A 27619-nucleotide genomic window follows, 5' to 3' on the forward strand; every position below is an offset into this window, starting at 1 on the left:
ATGGTCATGATATGACTTTGTAACCTCTACAGCACTACTTAGGGTAATTATCTTTATTTATCTATATAATAGTGTTTTAACAGATACTGCCAGTGCATGTCTGGCGGGAGATCTGCTTAGCATAAACAGTAAATATTGATCCTCCTTCCTCTTCCCTTAACATACCTGCCAATGCATCTCTACTCTTCAGTCCTGAGATCTGATACACCTCTTTGTCAATGCACTTAAATATCACAAAAAGAAACTATTCCAACTGGTGATCTTTGCACCGTACTTAGCAACATTGGGAAGTAATCATGGCTAATTGTTATGGCTGTAATTCCAAACCTGACAGCTGGCAGAGAATCAGAGGTCTCAGTCACATTTGCTGAATGTCTTCTCTAATATGTTCCACCAGGTAGTTTACTGTAGTGCTCTCCAAAGCCTTGCCCTTTGACTACTTGCATTTCTCCAGTACTCAGGGAGTTGCTGCCAAGGCCATTCTCCTCTAGGGTAAGTATTTGCAAAGTGTAATTTCTTGACCAGCTGGCAAATGCGGCTTTCATGCAGGCTGGACTATATCTATGCAGAGAAGAGTTGGCAGTGTAAAGATTTTAGGGGCATCTAGACTGAGTGAATAAACACTGGTTACAAATAAAAACAAGATGCCATCTTCTCCCTCAGATAACTCTTGTTGACTTCAATGGGAGTGTGACAACTTTCACGTATGTGTGTACAGTATATCTGTATATCCCAGCAGCGGATGCCTGAGCTAAGGTGAGGTAGGTAGCATTTTCTAAATGGCTTTGGTACTATGGGATCAGTTGTTCTCATTACAGAATGCAGTTTGGAGAAAGTGCCACCAAGACAATTACTTCTAATAGAAACCGATGTGCCAGAGAGGTGTAGAAACAGATGTGCCTCTTCCTGAGAGAGGTGTTGCCCCTTGGGAAATGCAGAATTCTGGGAAAGAGTACGTTGCTTCCTGAGCTGACTTTTTCCCTGGAAATAAGCAGATGATCTCATCTTGTAGGGTTCTCCCTTCAGCAGGAGGCAACTTTAGAAAGCCCTGCACCACCTCTGAAAGGAACAAACATTGAAACACAGAAAGTACTTCTGATGGAATGGTGGGTCTTGAAAGGTCTGCATCTTGTGCCACTAAAATCAGAAAAGAGCAAAATGCATAACTAATCTTCTAGCGTCTGGGCAAGTGAAGAACATGGTGAAATGAATCCACTGGCAGCTCCAGGACAGTGGATGAAGTCTGACTAGTCACCAAAGGGAGGCATGGAGGAGAGCTGGTTTGTTTGGCAAGGACTTCTGCACTTAACGTGGGCGCTTGAAGTGAAATTGCAATGACAGATGTGAAATTACTGCTCCTTTTGTTAGCAAAGCTGTGGAATCCTGTAGAGACTGCCATATATCATATCCTATAGTTTTCTGGTTTTAAAAGTATCATATTTCATAGTACAACAGGGCTGTGTAGAAGCCAAGTTGAGAACTGAGTTCAACTATGGGTTCAACATACCACTGGAGAATTTCACAAAGAGCCTTTGGCCATGGTGGCTCTCCCGGCTTCTTTGGTGTGTGCACTATGTGAACCTATTTTGCCTCTAGACTTGCCCAGACGCATTCAGGGCACAGGCACCTGGTCAGGTTAAGGTGCCTGAGTCATGACTTCACAGCTCCCTTCATCCAGTGAAGCTGCTGTAGAGTCTGCATGCTCAGCACCCGAGGCAGGAATGAGTAATACAAGGGTGGAAGAGGCTGTAGATAAGGCATGGGCACTCGATCATGTGTTGGAGCCTTTTACTCTAAAACGTGCATATTGGCAGGTAGCACACACCTCCCTTTAGGCTGTTTTGTTGATGCTGATGCTCCAAAGTCAATGGAGTGTACGTGACCACAGAAGAGGTTAAGCTGGCGTAACTAACCCAGCACACTAAGAACACTTACAGGAGAATTCAGTAGTATGCACTTTTCTTTTGTTAAGGTGCCATCTAGTAGATCAAACTAACTGATCTAATGATCCTCTCTTACAGTCCACGGCTATTAAAGAAATGTACATCTACTTATGCATTTGACTCTATGGCATGCAAAACACACCTTGCGTGCTAGCTGGGCTGATATAAGCAAACATGATGGCCTCTACTGACTGTAGTTCAAGTGTAGTCACCCTTCAGGAGTTGCCCTAGGCTCCTTCTGAGTTAAAGATCAAAAGTTACCTGTTGTGAGGGTAGAAAAGCTCTTTTCTCCTGCTTACTATATTGCCTTTTATTTCTACTGCCATTCCTTCCTTTCAAACTCAGTCCCAGGTATCAGTATTAAAAGATGCTTGTGGTACAGGGGTTTGTATTTCAGCATGGCACAACAGATAGGGGTGGTGCAGTCTGAATTTGTGATTGTTTTTACAGTCTTCAGAGCATCTGTAATGAATAAGATGCTAAAAGGAAACTAAATCAACAATAAGTGCTTGAGATTTATGTTTTTATTCAGAAGCATGGGAAAGCAAGTAAGAAAGGAGAATGTCTGGATGTTTACAGTTCACCCAGCTCTATTCAGCATCTTCACATGGCAGGGAAGAGCATAGCATAGTGCACTCCTATGTTGGACCAACTGGGCTGGGCTTTGCCAGTGAAATTGAAAAAGACTAGAGGACTTCAGGATAAATAAGACAGCAGGAAAAGGAATGAAGGAATTCAACTGACCTTCTTTAGAAATGGGTGAGACAGGGTAAACAGGGAGAGATCTTGTTTTGCTTTCATCCTGGAAAAAATAACATTTCTTCCTTTCCAGTTCAGCACAGTTGACTGATTTGGAAACAAATCTGTTTTCTCTGGAAAGATCTATTTGCCCAACAGACTTTTTTTCTTTTTTTTTCTTTTTTTTTTTTTGGCAAAAAGCAATAGGTTGAAAGAACAAGGCTTGTCTTGTTAGTAGGTTTAAAGGACTCAGTAATTAACTGGTACATTTGGAGGCATGGCATGCAGGATACTTGCTGCAACCTACTTTATTACAGTGTCAGAGGGAAGTGCTGTGAAATGGGCAAGAACTTTAAAAGAACACCGTTTATTTCTCAGGCAGTATCAGACAGCAGGATTATTTCATTATGAAGTTCATCCAGAGCATTTGCTGAGGTAAGGACACTCTGGCATGACCTTTGAGAATATGCTTTCATCTGTGACATGCTTTCTCTCTCCCTCCCTTTCTTTCCATCTTTCTTTCTGTCTTTTCTAGGTTGAAAACAAAGCAACACTTATTTAGTCTAGGGACAGCATGCACTTTTTCACATCAGTCCTTTGCAATACATAGTAGATGCCTTCAAAAAACAAATTGACATCCTGTGATTTGGGGAAGTCTGTCACAAGGGTCATTTGTCCCTGAAGTCATCTCCTTTTGGTGCACAATGTATAGCAATGTTATTCACAGCCAAACCTCTTTTACTCCATTACGCATTTTCTGCTTCTTTTTTTTTTTTTTAATTTGGTATGATACTGCAGGCAATGGCTAGCTTGAAAAAAAATTAACAAAAATGTTGGTGGCTCAAAATAGGACTATAATTCCATGCTGCAGTGTTTTAAGACCTTGTGGCTTGACCTTATGAAGTCCTAAATATCTGCATCTTGTAGTTACTGTAAATAATGTGGAGAAGTGCTCAGCGCTCCTGGAATACAGCTACTGTTAGCCCATTCCCCCTATGTGGTAGCCAAAATAGAGGCATCCCTATTTGGAAATGCAAAGCTAGTAAGTCTCTTGAAGTGCCAAATAGACCCTTGTGGGAGGGAAGAAAGTCTCTCCAAGCATATTTCTGGAAATGCAAAAGATAAACATTTACCTAGCAAGATGATGCCTCGTATCTCAAGGGCAACCCAAGCACTGAAAATCTCCCATGACTCCTATGCAAAGCCAGATTCACCACTGGGACTGAGACTGAGAAGTGCAGCATTTGCCAATTTGGCAATTAACTTCTCAATTCTTGAATATAATGAACAGTGTATCCAATTGCAGATATCCGCATGCATTTCCTACTGTTATACAGAACCCTTCAAATTGAGGGCAAGATTTGGCCCTAAATGTCAGTACATATTTATTGCTGTATTCCATTTTTCTTATTCCTACTATTTACTTTTAGATTCTGCCCTGTTTTCACCAGGTATTAACAAGTATCTTGGTGTATGGGTCTATACTGCAGTAGGGTTGCATGGTACTTGGATCATAATGAAATTTGTCAGAAAACCCTATCCTCCTTTCCATTTAAAAGCCAGGTCATCAATTTTTGTTTTAATCCAGATCTCAGTGGAACAACCTGGGAGGGAAATTGTGACTTGCTGAATCATTGTCTCTTCCTGATCTCCTCGCTGCCCTGGAGAAGGACAGAGGCATCTGCAGCAGTTCAGACATCTGTTAACAGCAGTTCAGATCTTTTAACAGCATCTTTTTGAGGTTGCACAAGTGCTAACACTTTGTGATCATAGTGTTGTCTTTTCCCCAGCTCCTCGTGTGAGACCAGGGCCACTGGCACAGAAGACCCAGCCAAGCAACCCAGTAGGCAAGGGAGGAGGAGCTGTTTGCAAATCAGTATGATTTGCTTTCATGGTTTCCTCCATAGGGAGAAACGAAATGCAGAGGGAAAGTATTATATTGAAAAGATCAAAGCGGATAGAGACGAACGAGTTAATAGGCATGTTTTCAAAAGAAATAATTCTCCTGACATCTCAAGGGATGAGTGAAGGGCATATTGCCTTGTCAGTTAAACGCAGCCGTTAGTTTCAAGCCCATACTAATTAGCCAGCTTAGAAAAACACACCGCTCAGCATTTCTAAATGCGGACTGCAGCCTCTGCCACTCCTCAGCACAGATATATTTGTCCACATCCTCTCAATGTATCATGCTTGTACAGAGGTGGTTTGGTTAGTAGTTAAAAGAGAATCAAGGATTAAATGAGGTTTCTTCCGGTATTTTTCTCACTTGCTATATCCAGGTCAGTTCAGGACAAACCACTAACTGAATAAGGAGTGGGAAGCCTGCTGTGCACTGGGATCCCATTTGCACAGTGGAGCAAATCATAGCACTGCCAAGACCCAAGTCACTTCCCTGTGACTGCACTGGCTTGCACCTGCATAAGCAAGAGTTGTGGTCCCTAATCTCTACTGAGCTTAACAGCAGAGATCAAGAGGGAAAAGCTTGCTTTTGCCCTGCGCTGAAAAAGGCATGTAGGAAGAGACAGTAGTATCACACCAAAGGCCTGGGGAACTAACCCAGAGTGCAGAATGGATTTATAGAGAATCTGCTTTGCTTAAAATGGCTTTTAAAATGTTTCACTTTCCTATCTGGTCCTTCACTTCCCACAGTGTAATTTGGGGCTGCTAAACAATCACTACATTGAAGAGGCCCTGTAAGGCTCAAGGCACTTGTATTGCTTGCATGCAGCAGCAATAGGTGACTTGGTGGTCTATAGATGCGTAATTTTGACTTGATAGAAGTGCCTCAATTAAGGTGTTTACCTCCACCCATTTTTCCTAGTAAAGAGGTAACTAAAACTACCTGGACAGAAGTCCGTGAAATTGTGACTCCAGACTGACCATCTGCTTCAGAGGAGTTCAGAGATCAGATATTACTTCAACCATGGAATTTTCCCAAGGAAGCAGTGTTGGCTGTAGCTGTACACCAGTGCGAGGAGAGCAGCAGGGCTCCTTTCTCCCCTGACTGTACTGCCTCCATGGGCTGGGTGTCCACAAGGCTTGCCTGGCCTTCAGTTTTCTTCCCATCCTTGTCCTGATATGTGCATTGGGCCAAAACTTCTTCAGGACAGGAAATGTGTCTGATTAACCGCTTGTGTATATGTTCAGCTTTGAGTCAAAGTAGATCTATGAGTGTCACTGCAATAACTGTAAATTTCCATTATACTTGGCTTCCATGTTCTTCTTCAATAACAGCACTGAACACATCCTGGAAAAGAGACCAAAGCATGTGATTTCTTTATATGATCAACTAATCCCTGCAGGATCCCCTGTTGTCTCTGCCTTTGTCTCGCTGTCTACCCACCCAATGAGTGAATCATGGGACATCCACCTGCCCTGACTCTGGAGTGTCCCAGCTGAAGCACATCTACTCTCCTGCCACAGAGCCCTCAGTGCCAGGATGGTTGAGTAGAAACAGCTAAAGCTTTATACACTCAACCTGCATCCAAAAACTGTAATGGTGTTTCTCATATCCCTATTGCTGCCACAGGGGACATCACTATTTTTTCTGGGTTTTTTTTTGGTTGGTTGGTTGGTTGGTTTGGTTTGGTTTTGGGGTTTGGGTTTTTTGTTTGTTTGTTTGTTCTTTTTTTCTTTGGTTTGCTTTGGTTTGGGTTTTTTTTTGAGGTGGTGGAGAGGTGTTAAGTTTTTTTCCATCCCAAACATGGGGATTGGGTCATTTGGGCTCAAGAATCTCCTGCAAATATACGTTGACCCCAATGGCTCGAGATACTACTTCATGCAAATGGAAGTCTTATTAGAGAAAGGAGAAGGAAATGCTTTGAATGAACTTCTCCTGGTCCATTTCTGTGCATTTACAGTATCCCCTAGTCAATCTGTTGTCTGCTTGTTTTTTAACAGGACAGTTGTCCTGTCATTCCTCTTACATTTTGCTGACAAGGGCCTCTCTCTCTCTGAGAAACCCAGCAGTTGCTGCCATACATTCAGTACCTTTGTGTTAGAGAAAGAGGTTGGGGACAGATTCCTGAAGCAAAACGTTGCTGCTATTGCTTCTGTGTTGCTGGAGAGATTAGCAGGGTATTTATTGCCTTTTTCATTCTCTATCTTCAATGTCCTGGTTTGTAATGTCAAACTCGGGTAGTTTGGCCAAAGGAATGCAGCACAATAACAGGCATAGCAGTTAAAGAAGTTACATGCATTTAAGTCACTGCCTGGGAAATGGCAAAAGCAGCTCCAGTCAATTGGAGGAACTAGACCAAGCCTCTATTTAAGCTATAGAGAAGGTTTGTAACTTGTCCAGGTTTTTGGGGTTTGGGTTTTCCTCCCCTCCCTAATAATAACAGCTTGCTAGGAACTAGACAGCCACAATCTCATCTAAATGTTTTTCATCGTCTTCCCGTGAATAGAAAGTATTTGGCAAACAACAGGAGCAAATCCAGAAAATTGGTTTCCAGCTGCTGTAAAGCTAAGCTCCTGTTTACATCCCAGCTCAGTGGGACAGACCTTTCCCATTTCAAGCCAAACCAAGACTTGTGTGCCACAGCTGTAAGCAGCATGAGGTAGGAAGCAGCACTGACAGAAAGAGTTGTGCTGTGCTGTGCTGCCAGTGTGGGACATGGCTGGGCCTTACGATTGCATCTGCAAGGAATCTAAGGGGAAAAAAGGATGTTTCCCAACCTCCCCTGCAAAACCTCAGGAGTGGATGTATCCCCTTCCTCCTCCACAGTACTGTTTAACAAGCAAAGGAGCTGGGACTTGTTTAGCTTCTCTTTCTGCCAGCTGCACTGTCCCTGGGGTGCAAGGGTTTCCAGCAGCCAGGCAGCAGCACTTCCCATGCCCTGGGAGAATGGACAGTCAAAATGAGCTTGAGGAGATGGGACTCTCCCCCTGTACCTGGCATTGGTGAGGCTGCACCTCAAATCCTGTGTTCAGTTTTGGGCCCCTCACTAAAAGGAAGACATTGAGGTGCTGGAGTGAGTCCAGAGGAGGGCAGCACAGCTGATGAAGCTTCTACAGTACAAGTCTTATGAGGATTAGCTGAGGGAGCTGAGGGCGTTTAGCCTGAAGAAAAGGAAGTTCAGAGGGGACGGTATCACTCTCTACAAGTACCAGCAAGGAGGTTGCAGCAAGGTGGGAGTTGGTCTCTTCTCCCAAGTAACAAGTGACAGGAGGAGAGGAAATGACCTCAAGTTGCATCAGAGGAGGTTTAGATTGGATAGTAGGAAAAAGTTCTTCACTGAAAAGGTGGTCAGGCATTGGAATAAGCTGTGCAGAGAAGTGGTGGAATCGCCTTCCCTGCAAGTGTTCAGAAAGTGTATGGATGTGGAACTTGATGATAAGGTTTAGTGGTGAACATGATGGTGTTGAGTTAATGCTTGAAGTCAATGATACTGGAGGTATTTTTCAACCTTAATGATTTCATGATTCTATGTTTTTTTGTGTTTTATGGGACTGCCTTGGGCACTTGGTGTTTGGAGATAATCCATTCCTTCCTCCTCCTCCCACTGTCCCAAAGAGGAATGGTGCTTACCCATGAGTAATAAGGGAGGTCCTGTGGCTGGCCATGGCCAGAAGGATGCTCCTGGTGGATTCCAAGCAGAGGCAACAGCTGTCTCTAAGGTGCTACTTTAGTACATGATGTTACAAAAGGAAGGAATGGATTCTACAGATGAAATACAATGCAATATTGATTTTTTAGAAAATACAAAAGAAAGACATCTAAAGAAGCAGACAGACTCACTGGTTCCACCTGTAAAACTAATCTGCCAACATATCTGAATGTTTTTCTGAAAACTATGTGGCCTGTGTTGCCCAGTGTGCATTTCTGACTTGCTTAAGAGCACAGCTACCTTATTTCTGGGTAATTAAGTAGTCGGAAGCACCAACTAAGCCTAAACAAACATCCTTTATTCTAACAAAGAAAGTTATTGTGTAACCTTTCAGGACACATTTTTCTGTAGTATGCAATGACTCTAATGTCTATTAATTATTTCTAAATGGTTTAAGCATTATCTGCCTTTGGGTAAATTCTTTCTTTATAGTGTAATCTAACCTGTGGGAGGGGAAATTAAAAAACAGTAGTTTTCCTTATCACCTCCCCAAACATAACAGATTCTTCTTTTAATCAGTATCACTGTCACCATCACACACCAGGTTTCAGGAGCAGGATAGTTTCCCGGATTCCATTGCGTGTGTCACTGCGTCACTAGTTTTAAAAAGAATATGTGTGGGGGCCCTTTTGGGACTCACCTCTCCTTCCATCTACAGCAAGAAGGGAACCTGTTTGCTCTTTGCCTTTATGACAGTTTAAGTATTGCAAGTATCTTGAGGCTGTTTTCATGAGGTAAAGAGTTCGGTGAGATTTTACTTTGTGAAGCTACCAAAAATGTCTCACAAACAGACAGCCAGGAAACCCAAACATATCTGCTCACGTAGAGCAGTCAGTTTTATTTTACAGAGGAAAAACTCTCTACATATGAGTTTGCATGGTTTACTACTCTGGTTTACTACTGTCAAGCCCAGACCCAGAATTTTATGATCAATTATCAGTATCAATTGAATTGTGATTCATCATTGCTGAAACATAGTGACAGAAATATCATTTAAAATAAAATAGTTTGGGAATATGTTTTTCCTCTATTACTATACCTTCTTTAGCAACCACAGACTCCCAAGAGGAGTCATTCCCTTTTGCAGGACAGGGTGATGGGAGAGCACAATGCAGAAGACCAGAGAAAACCTGAAACCCACAGACGGGCTTTAGAATGAGAAGATAAAGTCTTCTCATGGTTACACAGATGAAAACAGTCCATATTTTACTTCTATGTACCCAGCATCTTTGCATTCCTTGGATATAGCTCAGGCAGACCAGAATCAGTGTAGCAAATGTTATGTAGCTGATTGCAGAGGACAAAGTCCCTGCTTACTCCCATTGTTGTTTATCATACTTTGTTGCAGAGTGCCCCTGAGGCCATAATTTCAAAAACAAAAACTGTGTCTTTCAGCCTCCTTAAGCCAAGGGGGCTTCCACCTTTTCATGGGAGTTTTCTCTTGAAATGTTGCAGCCACAAGGGTTCCCTTATGTGACCATAAAGCACCATGCTTGTCTGTCAGCACTCAATAAATTCAAATTAATAATAGGTCCTCAAAGAGCTACATGCTGCTTCCAAGATACCTCAACATGTGGACAGAATGGTCTCCCCACAAATAGTGAAGCATGCTCTGGCCTAATGGGACACTTATAAACAAAGATGGTTTTTTGTATGAAAGACAGGATTTACAGCTCAATGTGTGCATGCAGCAGGAAAGTCTGTCCAGAAAAAATGCCCTTGTGTGTATTTTACAGTGTTTAGCAAAATTAGCAATCACAAAGAAAAAATACAAACAGGCTTCATATTTTGCTCCTCTACCCAGTACCACTTGAGTAAGGAAGACTGTGAAGACCTGAGTCAACCCTGACTCATCTGCTAGTTCCTGAGAAGGGATTCATTCCCAGCAGCAACTCACATACAGCGTGTGCAGGCACACGCTGCTGCCTAGAAAAGGCAGCCACATGGGGAGTTGTCTTGTAGTTGCTCAGGGAATGACGCATGCATTCATTCAGCACCTCACCCGACTTGCCTGGCTTGCCCAACCCCCTTGATAGTCCCCCTCTCCTTCTGTCTCTCCTGAGGCTGCTTCACACCCCCTTCTCAGAGGGCTTTCTGCTGCCAGTCCTGGCAGGACTGATGGGAGGGTTGCAGCAGTTCTTGAACCTGCCCAGGTCCATGAGTTTGGGCTAAGCTGGGCTTGACTCTGCTCATGATAGAAACAAATCCCATTTCTACTTGCCTAACTTGAGACCTCTGGGCAGGACATGATACCTAAGAAGATGTGATGTGAAGGAGTGAGTTCCTGGGATCTTTACAGTCACTAAACAGGTTGTGTGAATTGTTTTATGTGGATGAGCTTGGCTCATGATGTCTATGCCCAAATGCACAAGGACAAGTTATCGGTCTAGCCTAGGGAATGCCTCTCTCCCCTTTGTTCCAGCCAATCCTGAGACTTTTTTTTTCCCCTCAGGACAGTGGTTTCCTCTTTGTAGTGTGGTTACTGCAGCAGGGCAACACATACAGTTGTACTTCCATATCACCTTGCGAGCCTCAGGAAGCAGTGGCATGGCTTGGTGCAGTCTGTGCAGGTTGGGCTACACAAACCATCACAGCACCACAGAGACAGATATGGCATATGGCAATCTGACTCCCTGTCCAGCCACTCACTGACATCATGTGAGGGACAACACACATCATTACACACACACGAGCAGCACAGTTTGCCTCCAAAAGGGATAGCCCTCTGGAAGAGTGCCAGGATCTTATCCCTTAGGTTGTAGAAATGGACAGGCCAGACTGGACCTCACAGCAGGATGAAGGTGAGCAGCTGGGTACCTACCTCAAGAGTAAGATGCTTTATAATGACCATCTGACAGAGTAACAGGGTGTCAGAGCAAGTGTAGACTCTGCTAAAGCATGCTTGCTGGGTCAGTGTCTTTGTGTATTTCTGAGCTCATATTTCCAGGTGTCTCCCCTAGGCAAATCCCTGCTCATCACAAGGATGTGACTCAGCAAAGCTGTTTCCATGAGGTAGGACATGTTCAAAATGTTCTCCTGGTCTTGGTGACTGGGAGAAACCAGAAGTGTGAGATGTCTCTCATGTGTCTGCCCCTCAGACAGGATAGACATGTAACAAGTCTTGGAGGTCTCTGAGGAAAATGGGAATGGAAAAGATTTCTTTTCTTCTTGTTATCAAATTCTTATTGTCACAGAAAAAATACTCATTAAATCTTCATTGGGAAAGGACAGGGACACAGAGGATATCTGAGACCTGACAACAGTGTTGTGTGGTGCCAAGGTTAGACTATATATACCCATATGGCTGTATTGGAAGTCCATGGAGATAAAAATGACATAGTCCACCTGGCTTTGTTACTGCTACCACTTAGTTACTACCATGTGGAGTTTGGGGTAGACTGCAAGAAGACATTAGAGACAGCGAAAATATCATTTGCTTTGGAGGCTCAGCTTTGGTCAGGAGGCATATCAGGGCCTGGCAGAGCATTTGAATCTACCTATGAATTTGCATGAGGCTGAGGAAACAGGAAAAAGATGAGAAGAGCTGTGGCTTGCAGTGGTTCCTGGACTGGGAGTTGGAAACAGATTGTGAGACCCTATCTTCCAACTGTGTCCCCAGGGAACCATTCTTTTCCTAACAACTAACCTTTGCTGTAATTTTAGTACATTGCTTCTCATCCAATCTTCAATGTCCACAGAGAGCAGTTCATTTCCCCATTCTAGCAAAGTCATTTATCCAATGACAGTCGCAAAACAGTTCTCATGTCTCCTTTCGCTTTTCTCCTATCTTACAGTCTGTACAGGGAAATGACTTGACCTTCCAAATTTTAGAGAGGCAAACTTGTTATATTGTCTGTGGAATCCAGCATATCCTTGAAATCAGAAACTGGTGAAGTAGGAGTGAGAGGAGATTCCCCCTTGGCAGTGCCAGCAGTGCACTGCAGGGCTGAGCAAACCATGTTCAGGATGGGTCTGCTGCAGTTGCAGTATTCCACAGAGCAAGTGTGCTCTGCACTGTTTTAAGAATAAGGATATTTGTCAAACCTCAACTGAAGGAATGCTCTGCCTATAGGGAGTGGCAAGGAAGAAGACAAAAAGTCCAGCATAAATAAAAAATGGATTGAAAGACAAAGGGAATTTAAACCTCAGAAGCAGGAGCAGTGTGAAGCTTTGCTGCCTACAGTCCTGCTGAAGGGGGAAAGCAGGGCATGTCAAGGCATAAAGACAGAATCCATATCACCTGCCACTGTATGTCTACAACACAACTATTTACATCTGAGCTAATCCACTCTTGGATCTCCGTTGAGTCAATGCAAAGGAATATACAGTGCATTTGAAATGTCTGCCTACAGATGAGAAGTCCACCTTCAGGTGTGCTTATTGTTCCTGATGATGTAGAGGTACTCAGGATGCCTAGATGTAGATGTTTTAATTGGTTCAGAGGAATTTGACCCAAAGAGATCGCTTTTGGGTGAGAAAATTTTGACATTACTCAAAATGCTTCTCTCTGTGCCTTCCTTGTCCTTTATGGAAAAGGAGGATGTTTGTCCTGCATCTTTCCTCATTCCAAGCTCCCCAGGTGTCCACGTCATGTGAGACCAACCTTCTGATGGATGTCTGAAAACATCCATCACAACACTGAAAACTTCAGCCCACTTGTCCATGAGCATAGATCCACAGGCATGCAGTGAGGAGGATATGAGCCTGCTGCACCCATATGTCTCATCCATCCCATGATGGCAAGGCCCTGTTTCAAACATTCATACCCATTTTCTATCAGGAAGACCTTAAGATGAGCTGTGGCCACCTTACAAGCTGCAGGTGATGAAGGGCTGTGACAGCAAGTATCATTCAGTGATGATGATATGAGTGACCTTGATACCTCCTGTGTACTGTGATAACCCATACTGTCACCATGCTATCAAATTTCTTGGAGAGAGTTACAACAATTTAGAGAGCTGCTTAAGAGGGCCCTTAGAGGGGAGAGTAGGAAGGAAGCGGGGAAGTGAGCAGGAGGAGGGACAGGAAATTGTGAGAAGGCTATAGAAACAAGAAGAGGTGAAGGGACTGGTCACCACTTCCAGCTCCCTATCCGCCTCAAGAGATGTTTCACAAATTACTTTTGAGACATTTTAGGCCACCCTTCCTATTTCCATCATCTACCAGGAGGGTTGCTGGCAGGCAGCACATTTTTCAGTGCTTTGTCCAGGCCTGTGTTTACTGCTTATCCTCTGGGACTCACACTGTCTCCCCCAGAAGGCTTAGCTGGCAGTCTAGGAGCTTCTGGGCAATTAAGCTGTAATTTTCCTTTGCTTCATTTTATGCTATTGCTTCAAGTTGCTCCTCTTGCCCTGTCCTCAGCAACTCTTTCGTGACCTGGTGTTTTCTCTCTCCTGACTTATCAGCTATCATTATCTCAATCTTTGCAAGTACCAGACACAGTTTAAAAACACATCCTCAGGCCTCCGGAGGTGTTTACTCCTTTCTGTTAAAAAACAGACTTGTGGACAATGTGACGTATCACTTACACAGTTCAGAGGCAGGGCATTTCCCACGTTATAAAAGAGTGGACTGCAGCCGCAGAAGTTGAAACATCACTTAAAAACACTGCTGTTTGAGAGGGAGGATTGCTCCTTGATGCTAAAAAGTACAATTGTACTTGGCAATTTGTGTATATTTCAAAATGCTGATGGTTTTCAAAACCCTATTTAGATACCAAGATCTCTGTGCCAAACTAAGATCCAGCACTAAAAACAAACAGATAATGAAACAAACACTGTGGTCACAAAAAAAAAAAAAAAAAAAAAAAAAAAAAAAAGGGAGAGAAATTGTTGCAATAATGTACTTTTCCAGGAAAATTAACCATTACAACAGTGCTGGTAAATCACTGGATAGTGGTTCCTGCTTATAAACGTGATTTTGAAATCTTACAGTGTTGTTATTTACACAGTAGTATTGGCAGTAGCTATGTAAAGGTTTTTTGGCACAGAAAGAAATTTCTTCTTAAAACTGTGACTGGGATTTTTTTGAATGCTTCCTAGAGAATTACATTAAATGAATGGGAGTTATCTTCCTAAATTATTTACAAATCTTTGTAAATAATTCTATTCTAGCTCCCTCATATGCAAATATTTGTAAGCTATGAAGCTGTTATGGATAAATATGAAGCATAAATACTCTTGTGAGGTGGGCATAGGTCCATAATTCAGATCTCTGTGGTAAAGAAGGAAATCCTCTCAGTACCTTTCAGTACTTTGATACCTTTCAGTATCAAACTGTGAAGACCTAGTACAAGTTTAGGTCATATTCAGCTTTTCCCCAAAAATCTTTCTAAATCCCAGTTTTGTTAGACTTTGTGGTCTTATACATCAGAGTAGTCTGGGAGATCTATTTTAACCCCATCAGGGAACTGCCACCAAACTATGATGACATTCAGAAAGATGCTGCACTGTGGGCATTGGAGAAGAGACTAAGACACTGCTTTGAGGGACAGGAATGGAGATTTGCTAGAAATTATGCCATCTGAACATGGCATCTGACTGCAATCCAAATCCAGGCTGTGCTGGTGTTCACCACAGGATGTTACCATCACAGTGCAATAGCTTTCATGGAGGGAGTTGTGGTGATCTAAGATCCCCCGATTCCATTCTTGCCTACATACCCTACCACAGCTGGTGACAGGCAGCATTATTGCAGGCAATTACAGTGGAAAAGATGGGATAAACATGAAGGATTAACTGTTCTCACTCAGCCTTTGACGTGTTCCCTCTGGATCACAGCTTTTGGCACATCTATGCTTCTATGAGCAGTGGTGAAAGTACTGCTGGTGTGATATCTATGATGGGTTATGCCTGTGATCACACACACGTAAACACAGGCACACTCACTGATTCAGGGTGAATTTCTCTGTAAACAATAGCATGTTTCCAGTGTGGTCTCAAGGGCTACATTGCCACTACAGTGGAATTTCTCGCCATTAACCACTGGATGAAGCGTGATGTTACCGCTCCACTGTTTTTGAGATCCCAGTCTGTTTACTCACAGGGACTCAAACCTCAGCTAACATTTTTCAATGTTCCTCGGCTGGAGATTCTTCCCTACATAAAGAATTTTTTTGCTCCAGTGTCTGCTGTATCTCGGACGCTAAAAGCACAAATGGTTCACATCGATCAAAGAATGTAGGTGGTAGAAACTTTCAAGTTTTCATTACTGAGTTATTTCTTCTCACTGTAGTATCACTATTCCATTCATTGTTTTCAGCTCTTAAATATGCTACTCTGAGCTCAACACACTTATAAGTTCCAGAATCATTCAGATTCTTATTGTAGATATTCCCTGTCTTAGTGACCAGATTCAGTGCAATTGCTCTGAATCTGAAAGGGTGATATTAAACTAGTGTGATTCCTGTTAATGGAATCAAGGAATGACACCACTCTTTCCCCCTCAGCTCAGAAAGAAATCGTAAGATGGAAGTGGACAAGTGTAGAAAACATCCTACTTTCTCTGTAAGGAGAGAGGCAGGCTGTGGAGATGGTTTGGATGCTAAGCTGGCCAGAGTGGGATGGGAAGAGTTTAGAGATGAAGTATGGTTGTATAGCGATGGGGTGAGGAAGGGCAAGGCAAAGCTGGAACTGAACCCAGCAAAGAATAACAGAAAGGGCTTCTACAGGTATGTTAACCAGAAAAGGAAGGTCGAAGAAGGTGTACTCTCCATGATAAACAATACTTGAAAACTGATAACAATGGATGAGGAGAAGGCTGAGGTAGTCAGCAATTCTTTTGCCTCAGTCTTCAATGCAACTTCTCTTCCCACACCCCTCAAGTGGATGGACAGCAGGATGGGGATTGGGGGGAGCAAAGTCACTCTATTAGTAAAGATCAGGTTCATGACCACCTGCAGAACCTGAAGGTACATAAGTCTATGGGACCTGGTGCGATGCATCTGAGAGTCCTCAGGGAATTTGCTGATATAATTGTCAAGCCACTTTCCATGATATTTGAATAGTCATGGCAATCAGGTGAAGTACCAGGTGACTGGTAAAGGGGAAACATACCCATCTTTAAAAAGGGTAGAAAGGAGGATGCTGGGGACTAATGACCTCTCAGCCTCACCTCTGTGCCTGGGAAGATCATGGAACAGATTGTCCTAGAAGCTGTACTAAGGTACATGGAGGACAGGGAGGTGATTCAGGACAGCCAGCATGGTTTCACCAAAGGTAAGTCCTGCTTGACCAACCTAATTGCTTTCTATGATGGAGTGACTATATCAGGGACAAGGAAGGGTTACAGATGCCATTTATGTGGATCTCTGTAAAGCCTTTTACTTGGTCCCCCACAACATCCTTCTCTCTAAATTGGAGAGAGAGAGACTTGATGAATGGACTGTCAGAACGAGTAAGAAAGTGGTTGGACGGTCACATCCATAGGGTAGTGGTCAATGGCTCTGAGTCTCAATGGATATCAGTGACAAATGGTCTCCCTCAAGGGTCTGTATTAGTACCAATGATATTTAGTATCTTCATTAATGACACAGATGAAGGCACTAAGTGTGCCCTCAGCAAATTTGCAGATGACACCAAGCTGAGTGGTGCAGTTGACACACCTGAAGGATGGGATGCCATCCAGAGGGACCTGGACAAGCTCGAGAAGTGGCCTCATGGGAACATCATGAGGTTCAACAAGGCCAAGTACAAGGTGTTGCACCTGGGTCGGGGTAACTCATGATATCAATACAGGCTGGGGGATGATCGAGAGCATCCCTGACCTGGGGTGCTGGTGGATGAGAGGATGGACATGGGCTGGCAATGTGCACTTGCAGCCCAGAAAGCTAATTGTGATTCTATGAAATGTTGAGTGGACAGGCGACAGGAATCAGGTCTCCAGCAAATATATCTGGGATTTCAAGGAGGCTAGACAAGAACCTGGAGGTGTAAATGCCCCATCAGGGACATCACCTCTACAAAAGCTCTGTTCTGTGTATGGCCAAACATGGCAGAGTCACACTAAGAGTCATCTGTGCACTGGGGCCACATACAATGTTAAACAGAAGCAGAGAGAAGGTGAATCAATGCCCAGCTACGTCACATAAAGTAGATGTCTGGTAGCAGCAAGGAGCATGGTTGAGGACTGGCTGGCTCTCTGCATTGAGTGCAAAGGGACCTACTGAATTAATTTAGATTATAGAGTGAGGACTTAACAGCTAAAGCTGAGTAAGTTAAATCCCACCTGTGAATGCCTACATGGACAAGAGAAAAAAAAAATTAATTCTTTAACATAACTGATGATATAAGGAGATCCAGTGGATGAAAATGGTAGCTGGGCAAATTCAGACTAGAAGTAAGGAATGTTTTTTAACTACAGAGGTAATTAACCATTGGAAACATTTATCCAGGCTTGTGGTTGATTCTTCCATCACTGCCAATTTCCAAATCAAGACTGGATTGGCTTTTGGACAGAAATGATTTTTGTTTCAAGCAAGAATGAATGTGGGAAGTTCTCCTTCTCTTGCCTCATACAGCTCAGGCTAGAAGTTACTGGGAAGGTAGGTAGAAAAAGCCTGGAGACTCAAATCAAAGTATCTATCTCTGTTACAGGGATACTCTCTTCCTGCATATGTTATTGGTATTGCATCTTTGCAATGTCAGGACTCAGCTATATTGTATATCGCAGCATATAGATCCAGAAAAAACTCACTTAAGGCAGTTTCCTTCGGGGCTTGTGTCAGACCATTTCTGAAACATGATATTAGCTTGAGATTCAGTTTCTAATGGCAGCTAAAATTTTCCCAAACACCAGCTTAGGTTCACTAAGTGTATAATGATCTCCTTACAAACATGATTTGCAATCATTTTCTTGCATAACAGAGAAGGATAATGGTGTCTGATGTCCCAGACACAGTGTCTTTTTGCATGTGTGTATTGTAGGAGGATTTTAGGGGGACCTGCAGATGGCAACGTATTCAGAAGACTTTTACTTCTTATTTTAGGACTTCTTCATATCTCATTAAGAATATCAAAGAATTCTTAAGAAGAAAGTCAGCATAATAGTTCCCTCCATACAACTGCTGGTTTTTAGCTCCATCACTTGCAGATAGGTGCTGAAAGGAATTCCAAAGAAATAAACATCAGAGTAAGACTTGTTTTTAGCTGGTATTTGTAAGGGGGGGGGGGGGAGAATCAAAATCTTTAGAGCATAACAGCAAAACAAACCACAGACAAAGGCTTTAATCCTCTTTTGAGTTACTTATTGAAAGGTAGTTTCTCACAGATGGCAGCTAATCATATGGCTAAATCAGTAACTGCTGTTACCAATAGGCACTAGTTCATTATGAGACATTATCTGTGTTAGCAAACATTCAACTCCCTCCATGATCTGCAACCCAGCTCAAGATTTAAATTGACACCAGAGTTTACAACACAAAATAAATTTTCTTAGTAGAGTTATTATAGCTGCATTGATCCAAAACCACAGGCAAGCAATATTTGTAGAAAGTGTTCACACCTTTTCTCAAGACCATTTCCATTGGGAAAGACTTTTTTTGGCTCAAAACCCTTTCTTTTGGCCTGGTAAAGAATAAGCTTTAGCTACTTTTAAGGTACTTAGCTTGTGTATTGTAACAGCTGAATTTGGGTCATATTTTATTGAACCCATCCTCTACACACAAGAAAATACAGGTTGTGTTTATGCATTTTCTTCTACTGCCACAGCTTTGGAAGTAATGGCCAACACACCTTCATACTGTAAAATGGAGACCAAATTCTGCTGCTGTTTGTATGGCAAAAATGTTCCTTAAAAGACGGTCAAAGCCCAGAGCCTTTTTAGCTGGACATTTCCCACCACCCTACATTTGACTGAGCAGAGAGCTGCTTTACCAAAAAGAGTCTGAAAAATCCCCAGATTTTAAAGTAGTCAAACCAAAACAGCTATATCAATAAACAGAGTTAATTATTGAAGCCAAGTAACACCAGAGAGCTTAAAGAATAACAATTGCCCCAGAAAGAGAGGGTTTGCTATGCTTGAATGGACACAGCCTATAAGTAGCAGGACATCCAAGAGTGGTTTTGTGCTATGCTTACACTGTCTTCAAGATCTTTGGACTTCTTCTTGACATTCATTTTTTATATGGCTCCACATAATAGTACAGTCATCTGAGCATTTCCAGTACCACAGCTAAGATCTAGCTCCTGGAAACAACTAAGTGTGGGTGCTACCTTATGCTATAAGGCTCATTGAGCTGGATCTGCAGAATGAGAAGACACATCCAATCTGTCCTGCCAGAAACTGCTGTATCCTACCAGTGCATGCAGGCTGCAAACAGTAGTTGTTTGTAGAAGATTTGACCAACTTCATGATTTTGTATATCACTTACAACACATTTAACTGAATCTTAGATCAATTGAAGTCTAGGGGAATTATTCCAGAAACAATATTACTCTTCTCCTACTGTGAGCGATTCCTGAGAACAAAGCAATTGGAAAGACTAAAACCTCAGACATGGAGAGATTAGTCAGGGATTGATGCCACAGCCAGGACAAGTGTTTAGTCATCCTGACACATCCTCATGCTGAGCCCTTGACCAATAAGTTCCAGCCTTGCTTGTTGTCTTCGCAGAAGACAGAAATATATGAGAAACTAAAGTTCTGTGGTAGACATCTGAGTCAAGCACTTACCACATTGCTGTCACACCCACTGCTGTTTGGTCTACTCAAACTTAATAACTCTTCAGTGCATTACATGGATTATGGAAATGCTGTAACTTCAGTCAGGTTGGCAAAGCAGCACATAGCTATAAAGCAGTGGGCTGTAATCCTTCCAGCGGGCGTGGTGGTCTCTTCATCTGTCCCTTCATGCTGTAGGTTTGTGGGTCTCTGCCCACAGAAATTATCCTGATGGAATATGTTTGTGCCTGGCCAGGTCTATATAACTTTCTTTCCCATCAGAAGGATTGACTAGTAGGGGATTTACTTTCTGTTTGAACTAACTGCTTTGGTTTCCCTCTTTCTCCTAAGCTTGGGGAAATTGGCCAGAGTTTTACAGGGCTATAACACTATTTACCAAATTACCAACACTTTTTTACCTGAAAACTTCGAAATGTGAATACCATGAAGTTACATCCACTTAGAAGATCAGTCTGACTTGGCTTTGTTTGGATGTTCAGCAATGCGCAATTTCATCCCAACCCTTTCCCAGCACACCTGCATTTATGGATACTGTTGCAACCAGCGCAGATATGTCTTACAGGAAGCCTGGAAGTCCCTGAAGCTGTCCCTAGTGCATGACCATTATTCTGTAAAGGCAAGAAATTCAGAAGCCTGTTTTGGTAATTTCATTTAAGAAAAAGCAGGAAGAAGTGCACTCTTGGTGCCTCTAATAGGAATAAGTCAAGGGAAAAAGAATGTGTATTTTGGTTGCTAGACTTCATAGTGTGTATGTATGTATGTATGCAAGCATGTATGTAACTGTCTATCTAACATTCTAATATATTCTCTGTATCCCGCAATATCATATCCCCATAGATTTTTTTTTTAATTATATTAGGCTAACACTGAGTAGAGAACAAATGCTCTGTAGAAATAGCAACCTAAAAAAAGAAAAAAAAAAAAAGGAGAAGGAATCATTGTTATCATTGTTACCACTATTGAAATAAAGCATAGAAAGGTTACCCACTTGTTTCCAAGACATCTAGAAGAACTGTCTGTCTTAGATGCCTCAGCGATTGCAACGCTTAAACTGAAAAAAGGAATGAGTTTCTAAGCACGCAGCGAGTCAGCTCCCTGCTTGTTATATTGCCAGTGAAGATGGGTAGTAGGGGATATGAGCAATGGGCAATGTCACTTGCCAAAACAAGAAAAAATAAATGAACACTGATTTCTGTGTCTTTACCAAAAACCTGACTTCATGCCTTGGAGGCTATATTTCTGTGGCTGCTGAGTCTGCAAGTTTGGCACAGAAAGTAAAATAAAAAGCAAATTGAGTGATCTGACTCTGGCATGCTGTCAGGGAAGCATCATGTGCATGTGCTGGGAGATCTTTCATGCAGACATCAGCATATGAGTGATTTTCAGCTGGGCTCCTCCAGCCTGACAGAGTGGTTACAGCATAAGAGGTGCTGATCAGAAGGCAAAATACACAACTCTGAACTCCCAGTCACTGGCAGCCTCATTTGCAGTGTCTCATGAAGGGCTACGGAGATGATGAAGGGACTGGAACATCTTTCATTGAAGGAGAGGCTGAGAGGGCCCAGACTGCTCAGCCTGAAGGAGAGAAGGCCAAGGGGGGGGTCTTACTCATATGCATAAATTTACTCCACCTGAGAGTTGAGTAAAGACAGGACCAGGCTGTTCTCAATGGTGCCCGGTTACAGGACAAGAGGCAATGGGGACAAATCAAAATACAGGAAAGTCTTGTGGATAATAAACTTACTTACTATGAAGGTGGTTGCCCAGAGAGGTTGAGGTCTTTCTAGCTTTGGAGACATTCAAAATCTGACTTGACACACCCCTGAGAAATGTGCTGTCCTGTCCACATCAGCTATTATCCTGAGATCCCATGAAATGGCTTTGCTCTCCATAGAGTTCCTCTCTCTGTGGGAGCCAACAGAGCATGGCCATGCCAGAGGTACCTGCCAAGAGGTCTGCCTGCTCCTCCACAGTAGCATGCCAGCATGAGAAAGACCGTCATACTCCACCTCCTACAGGTCAGAAGACCAGCCTGCTCTCCAGGCTGCCTGTGGAATGTAGCAGCCACTGAGTGCTTCTTCCTATGTCATCTCACCCATAAGCTATGCAAACAGGGAAATGAACCAACCACTCAACCGGCTGAGATGGAGGTTTTCTCCATAGCAGTGCTGGCTAAGGGGAACGGAAAGGAAAACAGCCCCTCCCCATCTCTTTTGCTCTGTTTTGAACACAAGAGCAGCCAAAGAAGGCATTAAGTACAATAGCAATGTCATAGCTTCTCTCCTGCTTACAGCATTGCCACTGTTACTTCTTATCAGCTCCTCTGAAATGCAAACAATTAAAAAAAGGCAGAAATAAGAAGGGTCAGTGTCCTCAGTCAGCTAATTAATGTCTTGAATGCAGTGGAAATTCTAGCAAAAAGCTACGGGTACACAGAAGGAAGGAAGTGCCCTTCCAGAGATGTTCCAAATGTCCTTACAGGCATACAAATTTGTGTGCTTTGGACTGGTAAAAAGCAATTCCTCAGAAACAACTGTTCATCAGTGGGGATGTGCTGCAAAAAGCATCTTGCTTAGGTTTCCTAAAATGTTGGTTTGATGCAATTGCTGGCTTTCCTGCTTTGCGATTTTTCATTCTGCATCTTGTTTAGATAAGGGGGATTAATGAGAACTGCCTGTAGTCAGCTGAACTGCCTTTCTGGCAGAGGCTCATGAGGAAACTGTGGAGATCAGTAAACAGAGCTGAAAATGCGGGTGGCCGTGAGCTGCCTTTTTTTTTTTTCTTCATCTTCATATGTAAAGGAAATAAGAAGTGCAGCAGTCAGCCCCATCGGACAAGAGAGATATTTCACAGGAAATAACAGGCAGCTTCAGACTCATTTTTCTCTTGCAGAAGACTGTGCCCAGGTACTTTGAAAAATAGATGCTTCAGGCTAATTCGTGTTTCCTTTGGGTACACTGAGGTATAGTTCATGCATAAAAGCATAAAGGAGAGGCTGAAGAAGCCTAGGCCTTGTTTGTTTGCATAATTGTATATGTTCCTGTTTTGGAGGACAGTGGATGACAGAAAGTTCAAGTTTTCTGAAAGAACAGGTATGGGATTTCTTTTTGGTGATGAGCAGCTGCCAGCATAATCCAGAGCAAAGGGGTCCTTTTCCATATATTCATTTGGAAGGATGTAAAGCAGCAGAGTACCTGAAGGACTGCAATGCCATGGCGATATCTTTCACTACCACAGAAGGTGTCTCCTCAGCACTGTTTTCATTTTCCTCACCCCTGTGTACCACTTCTTGCAACCACAGACTCTCCTTTAGCTGCAGACCAGGCTCAAGTACATCTCATGCTGTGTCCCATCAGGAGAACTTCCACAGAGAGAGAACATGGCAGAAAAACCATTGCTGGTGGCATACCCGAGAAGAGTTGCCAATTGGCAAAATAGATGGGAAGGGAGTGTTATCACAGCTTGTCTGCTCTGTATGGCTGAGAGCTTCCTAGGATGTTTGCAGTGTCTGTAGGCTGAGGAAGAGGAGCTCTGTGTCTCCAAGGAATGTGAGCCTACTGTCTCAGGAGCTGAGTAGTGAGGCCCAAACATGACTCCAGAGAAAACCATCTTGCTAAAAAGGACTTCCTATTTTGGGTAGCATGCATCGGATCAAGACGCACGTGCACAGTGAGCAAGAGGAGCTCAGCATGTGAATCATCATCAGTGACCATGGCTTGGGGCCAGCTCCAAGTGGTTGAAGTCTGTCCTTGCTGAGGTATCACACATTTTGGGATGGTCAGGAGCAGATGTATGTTTCTGGGAACACTGGGATGGTCATTTCCACACCCATGACCTTAATGCCTGCCTGATGACCTGCCATTACACTCTCACAGTGACGGATGTGGTGACACACTCCAGGAAGACCTCATCATGGTGATCTGCTGCTGCCAGCCCTCCAGCCCTGCCACTCACACTGGGCTGCTCTTGCCACCTCAGAAGTCATCACACAGCCTAAATACTCCCGCCACGTGACAAGGACAGTCAGAGCATCCCAGCTATTGCAGCTTGGCTAACCTAGAGCAGACCCAGTGGCTGATAGCCTGAGCTGGAAAGGGCCAGCAAGGGAGGACAGCATGTGAATTATGCCACCCTCTCTTCCCATTGCCTCTCTTCCTAGGGGCTAAGCAGATTGATCCTGTTTTGACAACCTTTTTGTTACACATGACAGGTTGCAGAACTGCAGCAGCCAGGAGAAAAACAGCTCTCTATCATTTTCTGCTGATGGCTAATATCAGATGACTTTCAGACATTCACTCTCCTACTCTGGGTTTTACTGGATATTTACTCATACCATATTCCTTTCTCCTTGGGTTTGTACCATGGAGGTGACTGGAGCAGTTTGCAGGTGCAGGTACCAGAGAACACTACAACCCAGTCCTGCACAAACTGCTGCTCCAGCTCTACTACCCTTGCCAGATTGGCTGATGTGGTTGTAGGACTAGCCCACAATCACCTGTCCGCCTATTCTTAAACACTGTTTTCCTTTTGACTGATTGAACAACGACCATGTATAATTTCTGGATTTTTTTGGATGGTAATATTGATTTTTCAAAAAATTATTTATTTCAGAGATTTTATTGAATGCTTTGGGAACCCACCAGTTCAGTTATGGCTGTTTGGTTTAGTCCTTTCACTCACTTCTGTATCTTACCTCATGACTTTAAGGAGTAATATCTCAACAGACCACTTCCCTATGTACTTTACTTTATTCCACCAAAAAAGATTTTTTACCTTAAGTGACCTACTCCCACTTTCTTTTTCATTCTCCTATCTTTTTTTCTGCATTTTTGCTGGGAGAAGATACACATTAAAGCGATAGAATTCAATAGAGCTTTGGAAGAGTCTGTCTTGAATTATGTCTGTTCAGTACTTACATTAACAAATCAGATGAGAAAAACCATACATTCAATTTGGAGATCAAACTGACGGGAAATACTTTGAAGGAAAGAGTTAACATTCAAAATTACCTTAACAAATTGAAGAAATGGTCTGAAAAGAAAAATCCTTATGGTATTCAGCAGGTACAAAAGGTACTGTACTCTGTCTAGAATACTCAACTATATGATTATTCAGTGGCATAAAATCAGCTGATAGCAGTTTTGGAGAGGACTGTACTGAGATAAACATGTTAATGAAGAGGAGGGAAAATCTCTGGAAGGTCTGGGAAAATCGTGCAATAGCTGCTGCTGGAGAGCTTTAAGAAGGGGCCAGGCATGCATCTACGAGAAATGATCCTGACAAGGAGGGTCCTGCTATGGGCAGATGAATAACCTTCTGGATTTCTTGAGGCCCCCTCCTGGTCTTGGTCTGTTTCCTGCCCAGACATGAACCTGCATCTTCTGCTATTACCTCTATCCTGTATGTCTCCCACAATCTGACCTCAGCCCACACTTGCTTACCCTTTTGCAGGAACATGTTTGCCAGCTTCTAGCAGATCACTGGAATCCACCTTCAATTTTCTGTCTCGTCTTTCTCTTGTCACTTTCCTCCTTGTCTTTTCCCCTTTCTTTCCCCTTGCACTTTACTTCTTCCCACTCACTGCAAACCTCCATCCTATCCCAGGCCTGACACTCAGCCTTGCCTCTCTCTACAAACAGATCCCACAGGGGCTGGCAAATGCCACCTTTCATGGTATGGCTTGTATGAAGGAGATGGATCAGAAATCACTACTCCCAGGTCTCTGAATCATTCCTCCAGACTGTTTGTCTATTCACCCCTGCTTTGATTACATTTGGTTAAGATTTGGTAGCTCTCTTTCCCAGCTCCTGAGGATATGTCTTTGCTTGTTTTTGGAGAGGGCTTTGCTTCTAACCAGGCCAGATGGACTGTATGTTTTAACCCAATCTCTGCTCTATTTATCTCATCTTTTAGGATTTTCTCTGTGCCTTTTTTTTTTTTTTTAAACACATCTCACACGTGCTTCCAACCCAGACCAAACCCAAAAGGCTTCAATTCTGAGAAGTGTTTTTGAGCACACAATGCTGAAGGACTGGATTTAAAATTAAGCCAAATGAGCAAACATGCCCATAAAAGGAGAGCACAGTGGGCCAAGACTGTGTGTAGACTTGCAAATCTGCCCTGGGATTTTGATTTCAGTAACAAACCCATCTGAGATTTGCTCTCACAGTTTACACTCTCCTCCGAAAACAAGCCTATGGAGAGTGTGATGCAGCAGTTACCATAGCAGCCAGCACCAGAAGAATCCATTAAGTGATCACAGTCCCAGCTCAAAGTGAATTACCAGACAGCAGGTGAACTTTTGCACCTTAAAAAATGTCTCTTGGGGAAAATATGTTGTCGTGCACAGTGGAACAAGAGAATGCCGTTCAGTTGCACTGACTCGCTGCTACATTGTTATCCTTAATTATGTCTGTGCTGATTTTTAAAAAGTACTGCACAGGCTTTTCCTTTTTCCTGTCAGGTGTTTCTTGTAATTTATTTTTTTTCCTGAAGGACAAGACAGACTAGCTCAGTCAATAACTACTAATGAAATGTGCTTCAGGCCTCCCTTCTTTCTGCCACAATTAGATTGTCAGCTGTCCCAGGAGAGAGGCTATTATCTGGTGGGTGTGGAAAATGATCTATCACTGTTAATAATTTCTATTATCATAGCAGGTAGCACTCCAAACATATCAACACCTCATTATAACACAGTTTTTCACACATGGGAAGCTGATGGTCCTCTTGGATGCTCAGACATAAGAAGTATATAAATGGAGCTGGGAGGTGGAAAGAGGACAGATCCTGGTGGGTTCATAAGAGCACAGGAAAACACACTATTCCTTCATAAACAGAGCTCCTTAGATAGCCAGAAGCTTGTACCGCCAGTATGTGATTGGGAGGAGCCAGTCCAGCACACAGGCTCCAGATCCAGACCTTGCATAATATCTCTTTTTTTTGTCTCTGTACCATACAACTCTGCCTTATTATAACAGCAAGTGAGGACAAGTGTGCAAATACCTTTCTCAAAAGCAAAGTGCAGCTGTGGATATCGACATCTTGACCCACAAAGGACAACTTTGGTCTTGCAGTGGCAGAAGACTCAAGCTAAATTAGCAGAGTGGTTATTTAACCCACCCTTGATGCTCTTCCAGAAAGTTACCTGAAGCCTTTAAAACTCTCTACATTATGACCACCACAATAGCCACATGAAGAGCTACTAAAAACTTCCTGTGAAAGAAGGTAATGAGAAAACTGTAGTGTCTGGGAAAACCAAAACAAACAAATGAACCAACAGACCCCAGCCTTCCCGGGAACTTGAGTTGAACTTGAACTCCATGAGGTATCATTTGTTTCCTGTTTGCTACCAAAGTACAATGAGGTTTATATTCAGGCCCCACCTTTCAGTGTCTGGGTCTAAAAATATAACAATGAACTTGTGACACAAAAGCTCTGTCTCCTGGAGAGGCAGAATTTAGATCTAGCTGCAAAGCACAAATTCTCCTGTCTTTAAGGCAGAACTAATTTTGAGTAGGTGGTTTTTTGTTTTGTTTTTATTTTTTGTTTGTTTGGGGGTTTTTGTTTGGTTTTTTGTTTATTTTTTGTGGGTTTTTTTGTTTGTTTGTTTGTTTGTTGGTTGGTTTTGGTTTGGTTTGGTTTTGGTTTGGGG

At 42.9% G+C, this 27619-nt stretch overlaps 1 long non-coding RNA gene across 4 annotated transcripts in view; it reads left to right on the forward strand.

Annotated features, from left to right (window-relative positions):
• Window positions 1-2978: 2978 nt before the first annotated feature.
• Window positions 2979-27619, forward strand: part of LOC113987520 — a 28881-nt gene continuing 4240 nt past the window's right edge. The window contains exons 1-2 of one of the 4 annotated variants that reach the window (XR_005564187.1): window positions 2979-3116; window positions 26946-27292. This is a non-coding gene — a long non-coding RNA (uncharacterized LOC113987520). Of the gene's footprint in view, window positions 3117-22734; window positions 27293-27619 lie in introns of those variants that run through there. The other 3 variants (XR_003540573.2, XR_005564186.1, XR_003540574.2) reach the window with 3 other exon arrangements.

The sequence above is a fragment of the Pipra filicauda genome, unplaced genomic scaffold (assembly GCF_003945595.2).
Source record: "Pipra filicauda isolate LSUMZ 115617 unplaced genomic scaffold, ASM394559v2 scaffold28_size6257848_pilon, whole genome shotgun sequence".
Lineage (NCBI taxonomy): Eukaryota > Metazoa > Chordata > Aves > Passeriformes > Pipridae > Pipra > Pipra filicauda.